Genomic DNA, 10,490 nt, shown 5'->3' on the forward strand with positions numbered 1-10,490 from the left:
AAAACTGCCTTCTTTCACCTCTGTAATATTGCATGCATCTGCCCCTCATTGTTCTTCAATCTGTTAGACATTTCAGTGGGTTTTTACAGTAACTAACTGGCAACACCGTTACCTGTGAAATGGGCTAACCTAAACCTAGCGTTAGCTATCTCACCATACTAACTAGCCTACTATGATAAATGCCTAGCTGCTAAACTTTATAGATGACAGTCATAGCAGTTGCCAATTTTAACAAAACATCAGAAACCAACAATATAGAGCTAAGTTTTAGGACACGACAGACTCCCAAAAACGGGCACGTTTAGCACTACAAGCTAGTTGTCATAGTATCTATCGATACATTAGCTAGCTTATGTCTGTTGGCAGAAAGTTGGCAGTGTCATATTATAGCCTATCAATAGCTGCTGTTTTACCAAACATTAACAAAAAGTATACCTGTATGGACAGAGCCAGAGTTTCATATGGCTGTTATGTAAAGTACAGTTACCTTTTTGTCCAGTTCTCTCGAGTGGAGTGGGGAAGCGCAGCATCCGTCATAGAGGAAGCGCACTGACTTGTGTGTGTGTGTGGGGTCGCAGGTGACGTAGGCTACAGTAGATTACCGCAATTTTAAAAAACCTGGTAATTTACCACAATTTTAAAAAACCTGGTGACTTAACACACTTATCAGGCAAAAAAATACATATTTACTAGCCTAGAAATCTAGATGCCCTAGCGGGCAAAACTATTTTTGCCTAGCGGGATGGTCTAGGGTTGCACTGTTGAGGCCAAGCCTGCGCTAGGTTTCATGCCAGCCTAGCCAATCAGAGCGCTCTATCTGTGTACGGAGTCCTTGAGCCCGCCTTAGCTCACCTTTGGCTTCCGATATTGACGCCAGGGGGCTGGACCATGCGTCCTCGTTCGACGAGTTGGGTGTGAGACCGTGTTGTACAACCATAGAGAAAAACAAAAGATGGATGAGGCTACCGAAGCGCACTCGTTTGAATTGGCTTTGGAAGAGTTAGACTTGGGCTATTCTTTGAAGGTTGAGCAGAAAGAAGTACTGAAGTCATTCGTTTTAAAGAAGGATGTATTTTCCGTTTTGCCGAACCGGCTACGAGAGGTCACAAATGCTGGCCTATTACGTGCAGAGGCAGTTTGAAAGACAACTGTTCATCCCACCCACAGGCTCTGTGAATGGTCCGACCCCCGACTATTCATTTCTGTGTAGTTTGGCTTGGCAGGCTATATTTACAGTAATTTACTGGAATAATCATTTGAAGTATTTCAGTGTGAGATATGAAGTAATTTACTGTAGAAATGAATGAAATGTCTAACAGCTTATCACTTCCATTCTAGAATGTGTACAGTAATCCACCTGTTCCCACCCACCCTGGTTGTTCCTCAGTACAATCCAAACCATTTCCAATCCATGAATGAAAACCTGCTCCTCTTTTCTAGTGATGATCACCAGGTCTCCTCTTTGCATGGTTGTTTGCTTTCAGACAACGTTTTGTTTGAAGAACAAATGAGGGAATTGAAATATCTCAATCCCGAGGGACGTTCTTGTCCTAATGCACTGTATACCTGTCTGCACACAAACAATTGCCCCTTGGGGACAATAAAGTTACCTTGAAGCTGGCCATTGCTGATAGCTGGCCCATCTGTCTGGTCAGGTTGGTAACTCAAATTGGGAGTATTAAGGCTGGACACTCAAATAGTATGTAGTGTGTAGCAAAATGAAGTGTGAGAAAATAAAGAGTAAATAAACAAGTGTGTTATATGACTACATCTATCAGTAATGCATAGGTGACTCAGGCACCATCACCTTCCCTGAACCCTGCCACCACTCAAGCCCAACACTCTATTGTTGACACAGAGCAGAGTGCTAATGCATCCATGTTGGGGACAACAAACGTAGCCTCTGTGCACCACAAGATCCAGATACACCATCCTCCTGTTCTGCACCCTTGTCTTCGTCAGCCAATGTTAAACCTTCTTATCTCCTTAGCTCCACTATTGCAAATCAAGGTAAGCTGTTGGAATCTTGTATGAAATGGTCATAAATATCATCTTATATGATTACACAGCCTCCTATAGGCTACTCAGTCTATCACTATATCTTTCTGTTTTTAACTCATTGGCTGCCAGCGATTTTCAGTGCAGAGCGCTCCATACTGCCAGACGTTTTACAGCATTTTGACTGTTTTTCCAAGATCCACCGAACGGTGAGCTTTATGACTATGTAAACACCGAAGGTACCAAATGAAAGAGTAGACTCTCTTCTTTCACCAGGAAAAAACGGCTTGTTTCTATCGTTTTCCGTTCTTTAGTAATCGTCAGTAGAACATGGGTTAGTTTTGCTAAAAACACCTGTTTTTGACCAAAACATGGAGAAAACGTTCTTTTTGTGAAAATCAACTTTTTAACGTTAGCGTTTCAGTAGTATGTCAACCACGATTGCACTGTTATCTCGTCAGTCTCGTCAAGGTTGCTAGGGACTCTGATGGTCGCTAAAGACTCTGAACAGGATGCTAGACTTAGCAAGCTAGCACTAGCAAGGTTGTTGTTAGTCTATATCGCAATATCCAATGTAAATGGATCATACCGTTCACGTGTTTTCCATCCTTGATGTAAGGAGTAAGCATATTTATTCCCTGCATGGCGTGCAAACTAGATCCACTGTGGTCGATCTTCAGTGTGTTTGCTAGTTGTCTCTGCATGACTTGTGCACTCTAGCCAGATACTAATGATCCAAATGGCACTGTTGCCATCTAGAGGTTCGGATCGCTAGTGCACTCTGTTTACAAGCCTGAAACTCTGCCAGATCGTTCCCAAGCCCACCCAGGAGCCCTCCCCATTGAAAACGGCAATTGACGTCTATAGACGTCAATGGCAGTTAATGAGTTAAGGGAGATTAAGGGAGTTGATGTGGTGGAAAATTCCACGTTCCTGGACTTCTTGACTATTAGCACTCTGGAACCAATTAACTCTTGTAAAGAAACCAATTATCACTCTGGACCAAGCATCCGAAGGAGACCACGTAGACAGAGACTTCCCAACACTGATGATCTTTATTCACTGTATCACAATGATATTACAATCCAAACAATGTCTGAACTGCACTACCAAGCAATAGAGTGAAGGCGGCGCTACCAGCTGGTACCTCGACGAGATCGATCTGATTCACTGGCTGCTCTGCTCCCCCTTATATTCTGTTCAGAAGCGCCTCCTTCTGAGAACGTCACCAGATCGTGTTTAGCCAATCAGAAAAGGCGGAGGAGCAAGAGGATCCAATCATAATGGTGGAAGTTTCACCCTCCTCCATTTTTAAAGAATATGAGCACACCTCTCATTAGGTCACTATGTTGAGTCATAGTTGTTTGTGCTCTTTTGCTTTAGTTTGGGTTTTCTGGTTCTTTCCGGTTTTCCAGTTTGCATCTGTTTAGCACTTTCAACCAGCTGGCACATTGCCCTCACTCCTGCTTGAGTGGAAAGTCCCCTTTTCCCTATTTCACTCTGATCCAGTACATGTTGGTACATGTCCTTACATGTTGGTACATGTTGTTCCATGTTGATCCTTTTGTTTATAAGTGTGTGGTATTAAAGGTTATTAATGTATCTTACTACTATGTGTTATTCAAACAATATAAAAAGGAAAATACACCACATTGACTTTGCTGATGTTGCAACAGACTGTGAGTGAGTATCTGCAAGGTGCGTTTGGTTGAGTTAATGACCCAAAGGTGTCAGCGCAAAAATATATGTTGTTTGTGTTTGTTTGTGTTGTGTTATTGTGTGATAGCATGTCACAATTTTAGGACATGATGTTCTCTTTTTTACACAATAATTAACAGAAGTTATTGATGGAGACAGTCCTCTTTTAAAGGGCAAAAGGAAGCTTTAGAAGCACATTTTTCCCCATGCACGAAAAAAATAAACAGATAGCCTAAGTTCTCTGTTGATTTACACATTTTAGATGCTGCGGTCTCTTTGCTAATAAACTGTGAAGTTATATACAGTGCCTAAAAATAGTATTGTTTTCTTGTTTTTCAATATAAATAGGCTTGTTCTAATTGACAAAAATACTCATTTACCTTGTTTGGGATTTTAGCCCATGTGCTGAAATCTCTGTGGTTCTTTGACACAATGACATTAACAGTGTTCCATAGCACATAGGCTTATATCAATCCATCCTCACTGTAAAGCAGGTTGTGGGTTGTTGGCATTAGCTATGGGTCTTCCAACTTCACATACCCATAACTGCTGCATTCCCTTCTAATAAAAAATAATACAATGATGGTGTAATCCTCAGTATTCAGAATTATTCCAGTGATCTATCGAAATACATTACAAATTACATTTTAGGGCATGTGTGTCATGTTACAAAAATGTCAGGACCTTACAGAAGTTATGGGGGCTTTAACGTGTTCATAACAGAACTGGCAGAACAATGTTGATATTCTTCGAGGATATGGGCCTTGGTGAAGGCACATACATCCATATTCCTGGCCAATTCCTGGGGTCTGTCCATGGTGATATACAGATAGCTTCCCGACATCTGATGTCAGGACCTGTAGGGTCTGCACTCGGCACCAGCCCTGCCCCTTTCTACTACGTGCTGTGTGTCTTTTGCAGGTAGAAGGGAATGTACAGGTGGAACAACCAACAGTCTTCTTAAATCTGGTCGCTCAGCCAAACTGATTAGTCCGGAAGAGGGGCCTTGGACAGACAGGTAGCTTAAATGTGTTTTCGGTAGCAATATATAATGAGAAAGTGGCTCACTGAATGGCAGGTTGCTGGTAGTCAGCTGACATCCCCCTTTTCCTCTGAGGCTTTTGATTTTGAAGTTCAGTTTGTTTTCAGCACCAATCCCATTGTGACATCTGAGCACTTTGAGGTCTTACACTGCCTTGCTCATGACCTAATGCCCACTAACTGGTATGAGTATGACAAAACTCTAGAAATAATACTTCCTCCTATCAGACAGAGCACGATGTAATTTGTCCAAAATTCTGCACTCACGTCTATGTTTAAAATGCTATACCCAAATGAAACAATTTTGGGAGTGTCTTTACACCACACATATTGTCACCGATGTGCGAAGTGGTTGAGATGTGATGCACTAACAGGTGATCCAACCATCTGGCTGCAACGACACGTCCAGGACAGATACAATATATTTGGAAGGTACTGGTCTATGTCTTGAGGGAGGATTCTGTTACAGTGGCTGAACATGTTGTTGCTGAAGTAAACTGGTTTGAAGAACATGGGACAAGTGGCACTATATGGTAACAACAGTACCTGCTGTTTGGGGAACACAGTATGTCCCGTGGTCACATGCTTCTTACATTCCGGTCAAAATAATTCTTGGCCAGTGTGCTTCATGCTGCTGCAAAGTTATTCGAACAGCTGTAGTGACTGTTAGAGCCGGTGACGGAATGGGCTATGACAGTGGAATAACAAAAGCTAGCAAGCTTGTAGCTGAATTAGCATATCCATAAGCTATCGCTTTTTCTGCAAACAGAGAGGAAAGAGTCAATGTACTTACAACAATTCCATCAACGAGATATGTTTAACTGATGCTTTGAATAGAGTTTTGTATGTTTTGTATATATTTTGTTTGTCATCATTTCTTTCCCTCTGTAAAGGAGTGAGGTTAATTCACTGTAAAACCTAACAGTGTAGGCCTATCTTACCAGTCAAATTCAGATAACTGTAATCAAAAACAGCAGAAATTTTAAATGACTTAAATGTTGAAGGTATCTTTTGACAAACAATCTTCCTTATCCAAAATGTTAACATCAGTGTTCCTTTAAAGACATTGACATGCACATTTTAGACAAGGAGGACAGATGGTTTGAGAGAGAGGTGAAGGAGGCCATCTATATCTAACTGTAGTGAAGGAGGCCATCTATATCTAATAGCATGACCATTTAACTGCTCGTCACCATCAGAGCAGTTCTTGTTCTCTGGATGCTGTGACCATGACTCCCACTCCAATTCCCACCTTGGTTGACTCATGTGCACATGATGACGTGTGTGGTCTACAGCTCCACCGCCAGTGGTCCAGAGATACAGCTCCTGGTTCCCCATCATCAGGCCAGAAATGAAGAAGCCTTTTGGATGAAAGGTGAAATGTCTTCAAGCTCCAAAAAGAAGTCCAGTTGCTTACAACTCAGCTATTCTGGCTACCATGATCTGGATGAATAAGAATCTATGGACATGTTAACCTCAGTAGGTCAGCTGAGGGCGATGATAATGTATTCAATTCAAAATGGTGACGTTTTGAATTTTTTGTTGTTTTTTTGTCTTACAGGTGTTCTCAACAGCAGTGGATGTTGAGAGAGCAATACTGCTTCCTGCGTCTCCAAGACTCATTGTCTTAGGTAGTGTATTTTTTTGTCTAGAGACTATATGAGACTATAGGCGTGTTTCCACTATCGGAACTATCGGGCCGTTTTTCAAGGACTTCGCCGTGTGCGCGTGTCTCCACTGACCGGGAAGTTCCGACAGGGCTGTCTTCAGGGCCATTTACAGGAACTAAAGGAGTACCTGATGGAGGGTAGGTAGGTACTAAAAACGGCCCGGTAGAGTCGCTGGGCGGTACTAGTGGCTACCTCGCGCAGATTGGTTGTCGCAGTGACATCAGCAGATCACGACAAACAACCTCGAAATTTGAAGTGAGGAGTTGCTAGAGGATTTTTTCACAACATGAGAAGCAGAAGACGATCTACTTGACTCTACCAAAGTCTTTTTAAAGCCTCTACTCGTCAAAATAACTCTTCTAGTCCTTCCAGTCTCCTAGTCAAAACAGAGCTTTTCGCTGTTGTCGTTACTTGTGTGATGCCAATAAAACTCACTTTCCAACACGTAACACTTTTACACTTTGCCTGTAAACTGAGCTAGCTAGCACAGGACATATAAAGTTAATGGCAAGGGCTAGTAAGGTTTGCTAGCTAGGAAGCTAAGGACTGTGGTTAAACGTGTATGTTGTTACAAACTAACCGCATTGCTTGTGTGTGATACCAATAAGACACACTTTCGGACACAATAAACCATTTAATTTAGCCTGTTAACCGACCTGGCTAGCTAACTTTTGCACCGTAGCCTAATGAGTGATGTTCGCTAGCTAGCTAGCTAGCGGTTTCGTACATGCAACCTAAGCCTACAAGCTGGCTTTACATATTTTTGTAATAACAGAGAGCGATGTAAACCGCGTGGTAATCAGCCACGGCGCCAGGATTTTCATTTTGGGTGGGCCTGACCAAATATGGCTGGGCCAGGTAATGAGAAAACCTGTCGTGCGTTTTTACGCACAGAGGCATCTTACTGGCAGGAGTTTGGACGGCCTATCAAACACATCCGCCCCTTTATAATAGCGTAATCGTTCAGCCCGAATGATGCCAGACAAACCTGATATCAAGTAATCTGTGAACTATATGTCGCAGCTAAATGTTATGCGTTTGAATAACCTGGCGATGATTTGCACGCCTATATAAGCAAAGGCTACTTTACACATTCTGCCAATATAAGCAAAGGCTACTTTAGACATTCTGTCAGAAATTACCTGCCTATTTCTTCCTTGCGTCCCGTCTCTTTCGTTCTTCGTTATTAACCCTATGAGCCCGACGGACGCAAAGTGCGTCAAAAAACACACCCATTCTTCTTTGTTACATTGCTCCGCGATTATTCACAGCGAGATGAAACCTATACTGCACGAACGAGCAGAACCGGGGCTTTCCAACGAGACTAAACACGATCAAGTATGGAAATAAAATAAAATCATGAAGTTAAATCAAAGTATATCATATTTACAGTCTATATTGCTCTGCGTTCACCCGCGCATCCAGAACTCTCGCTTGAATTACTCGCGGACCACGCATCGCACAGACATGACACGCATATCAAATGAAAGAGGAGAAGCAGAGCTTTCCATTGATACCAAATACATCGATCATTTTGTATTATAAAAACAGACGAAGTGACAAACAAATAATAATATATAGCTTCGGCTACCATTACTCTCAATTTGATTTACTCGTGAAACCAGAAATGTATGGCACGCATGTCAGATGAAAGAGGAGAGCTAGAGCTATCCACAGATACCAATACAACATTCTAGACCATCAAACAGACGAAGTGACAGCAAAATAATAACTTCATTTAGCCACTTACCCCATGTTTTTGTGTGGCATAATAGCCTTTGTTCCTAATCCAACGTTATCATGTGTTTCTCTATGGCAAGTCACGTTCACGTTCAGCAAAGGCTACTTTAGAAATTCTGTAAGAATTACCTGCCTATTTCTTCCTTGCGTCCCGTCTCTTTCGTTCTTCGTTATTAATGTTGGTTCATGCAGCATGAGCTCCATCTGAACAGTCTAGCATTTTTTATCTATTTCTGTAGTTTACAACTAAAGCCATAATGTTTTGTTTTTTAGATGGCTACTTTACATAAAAATAGGAGAGGCTTATCTAATTTCAATTCTTTTTTCTGTGTCCCAGTGTCATAAGAATTTGCGCAAAATAGCTATAAGCCCAACATTCCTCGACAAGAAAGACAGAAAGATTAATGAACATGGAGCCTATGCTTTTTATTGTTTCAAATCATGTCAAAGGCTATTTCGTGAATACTGTGTCATTAGCTACTGACAAGAACATTGCCATGACATTTCCAACAGGGTAGGCCTACTGATTTTCTTTTCGCTTAAAATGCAGACTGAACTCGACTCGGTTTACGGTCATGCTAAAAAAATATATAAGCCTATTAAACGAGGCTGAATGCATCAGCAAACCGCACTACAAAACTATTTCTCATTACAGTGACTCGTTGCTGATTCGTGTAAAGTACTAGACTGTTGTGCCATTCTATCTTAAAACGTAGGATACTGTTTAAACTAACTTTCCATTACTGAGCTACCAACGGGCCTACACTCAATGCTTGAGGGAAAGACTCATATTGACGCTTGCCTGTGATGATATTACAAGTCCTAAAATGATTCGTCCAAGCTGCACAAACAAACTTTATTGTAAATTAATTCATTTTTTGAAATTCTCCCATTAATATAAACCACAATTTTGATTATTTGCTGTTTTACATTGACTTATCGAAAAATAGATAGGCTAGATTTTTTTTTTTTTTTAAGTGAAAAAATTAGGGTGGGCCTGGGGAAAAGTGGGCGGGCCTAGGACCGTCAGGCCCACCCATAACGCCGTGCCTGGTGGTAATTACCTTTATGTTGGGATAACTTGTGTTGTGCTCCTACTCACACAAGAGCTGGCAGCAAGTGTGATTGTCTACTAACTAACCAACTAGCTAACAGGCTAATAAACAAACCATGCTAGGAGAGTAACGTCGTGGAAGGGTGTCACGTCACTTGTAGTTGTAGTCCATTTATGAAATGAAACGTGCAATTACGTTTTTTTTTTAATTAAGGCGAAATAGGGTCTGATATTTCACAGTTGGTAGATTAGTACAGTATGAAGACTGAAAAATATTTTTGGTGGATAAGATCGCTCGTATAGCTGCGTAGTATTTATTTGAAAAGTCGGTCTATGGGACTTAACATTGGAGCTGCTCTTCGATAGGAACGCAACCGCTTGGGGCGCTGTTTTTCACTTTCCCTCCCTATACAGGGCCATCACTGTAATGGAGACACAACGTCTGAGAGGAGCAGGCCAGTCGCGGCCCGGTCAAAAGTACCTTCCCCCAAAAAAGTCCCAGAGCCAGGGTGATGGAAACACGCCTTATATACAGTAAAGACTATAGACCTCTGAAGTTCGCCTACAAAAAAGCTACCATCTTTGCCCATATAAGGAGTTACGGTATCTGACGATTTTTCCTATGGGAAATTAACATGGGGATTTGGAATTATCACACCTGTTAAACTCTCGCGGGGATGACAAAATCGGAAATTGAGGTGTTTTCCTGAACACACTTTTGTCCTCTGCCTTCGAGAGGAATCTGTGATCTCCGGTACGCGAGGGCGGCAGACTTTGATTTTCGCTACCCCAGAGCTAACTTGCAATGCAACTTGCCATTAAGCTAGTTAGCCAGTTAGCTCTGGGGTAGCAAAAATGAAAGTGTGCCGACTTCACGTACCGGAGATCACAGTATGCACAAGAAGGCAGAGGACAAAAGTGTGCTCAGGAAAACGTCTTTATTTAAGACTATGTCGTGCCCGCGAGAGTTTAACAGGTGCGATAATTCAAAATCCCCATGTTATTTTCCCGGTATCCGCCGTTCATTCCGACATACCAGCACTCCGACATTGACGTCCAATTGTCGTAGTGGAGGCATGTCTCCTTATGGGAAAAAGTTCCACCACTCCGACATTTTTTTTTTTCATGGTCGCAGTGGCGGTATTTCACTTTTTTTTCAAACAACGTGCCATTCCGACATGAGGTAATTAATAGGCTATTAATGTTACAGTTATTATTTTGCTGTCACTTCGTCTTTTTTATGGCCTAGAAGGTTGTATTTGGTATCTGTGGATAGCTCTAGCTCTCCT

This window comes from Sardina pilchardus, chromosome 1 (assembly GCF_963854185.1).
Source record: "Sardina pilchardus chromosome 1, fSarPil1.1, whole genome shotgun sequence".
Taxonomy (NCBI): Eukaryota; Metazoa; Chordata; class Actinopteri; order Clupeiformes; family Clupeidae; genus Sardina; species Sardina pilchardus.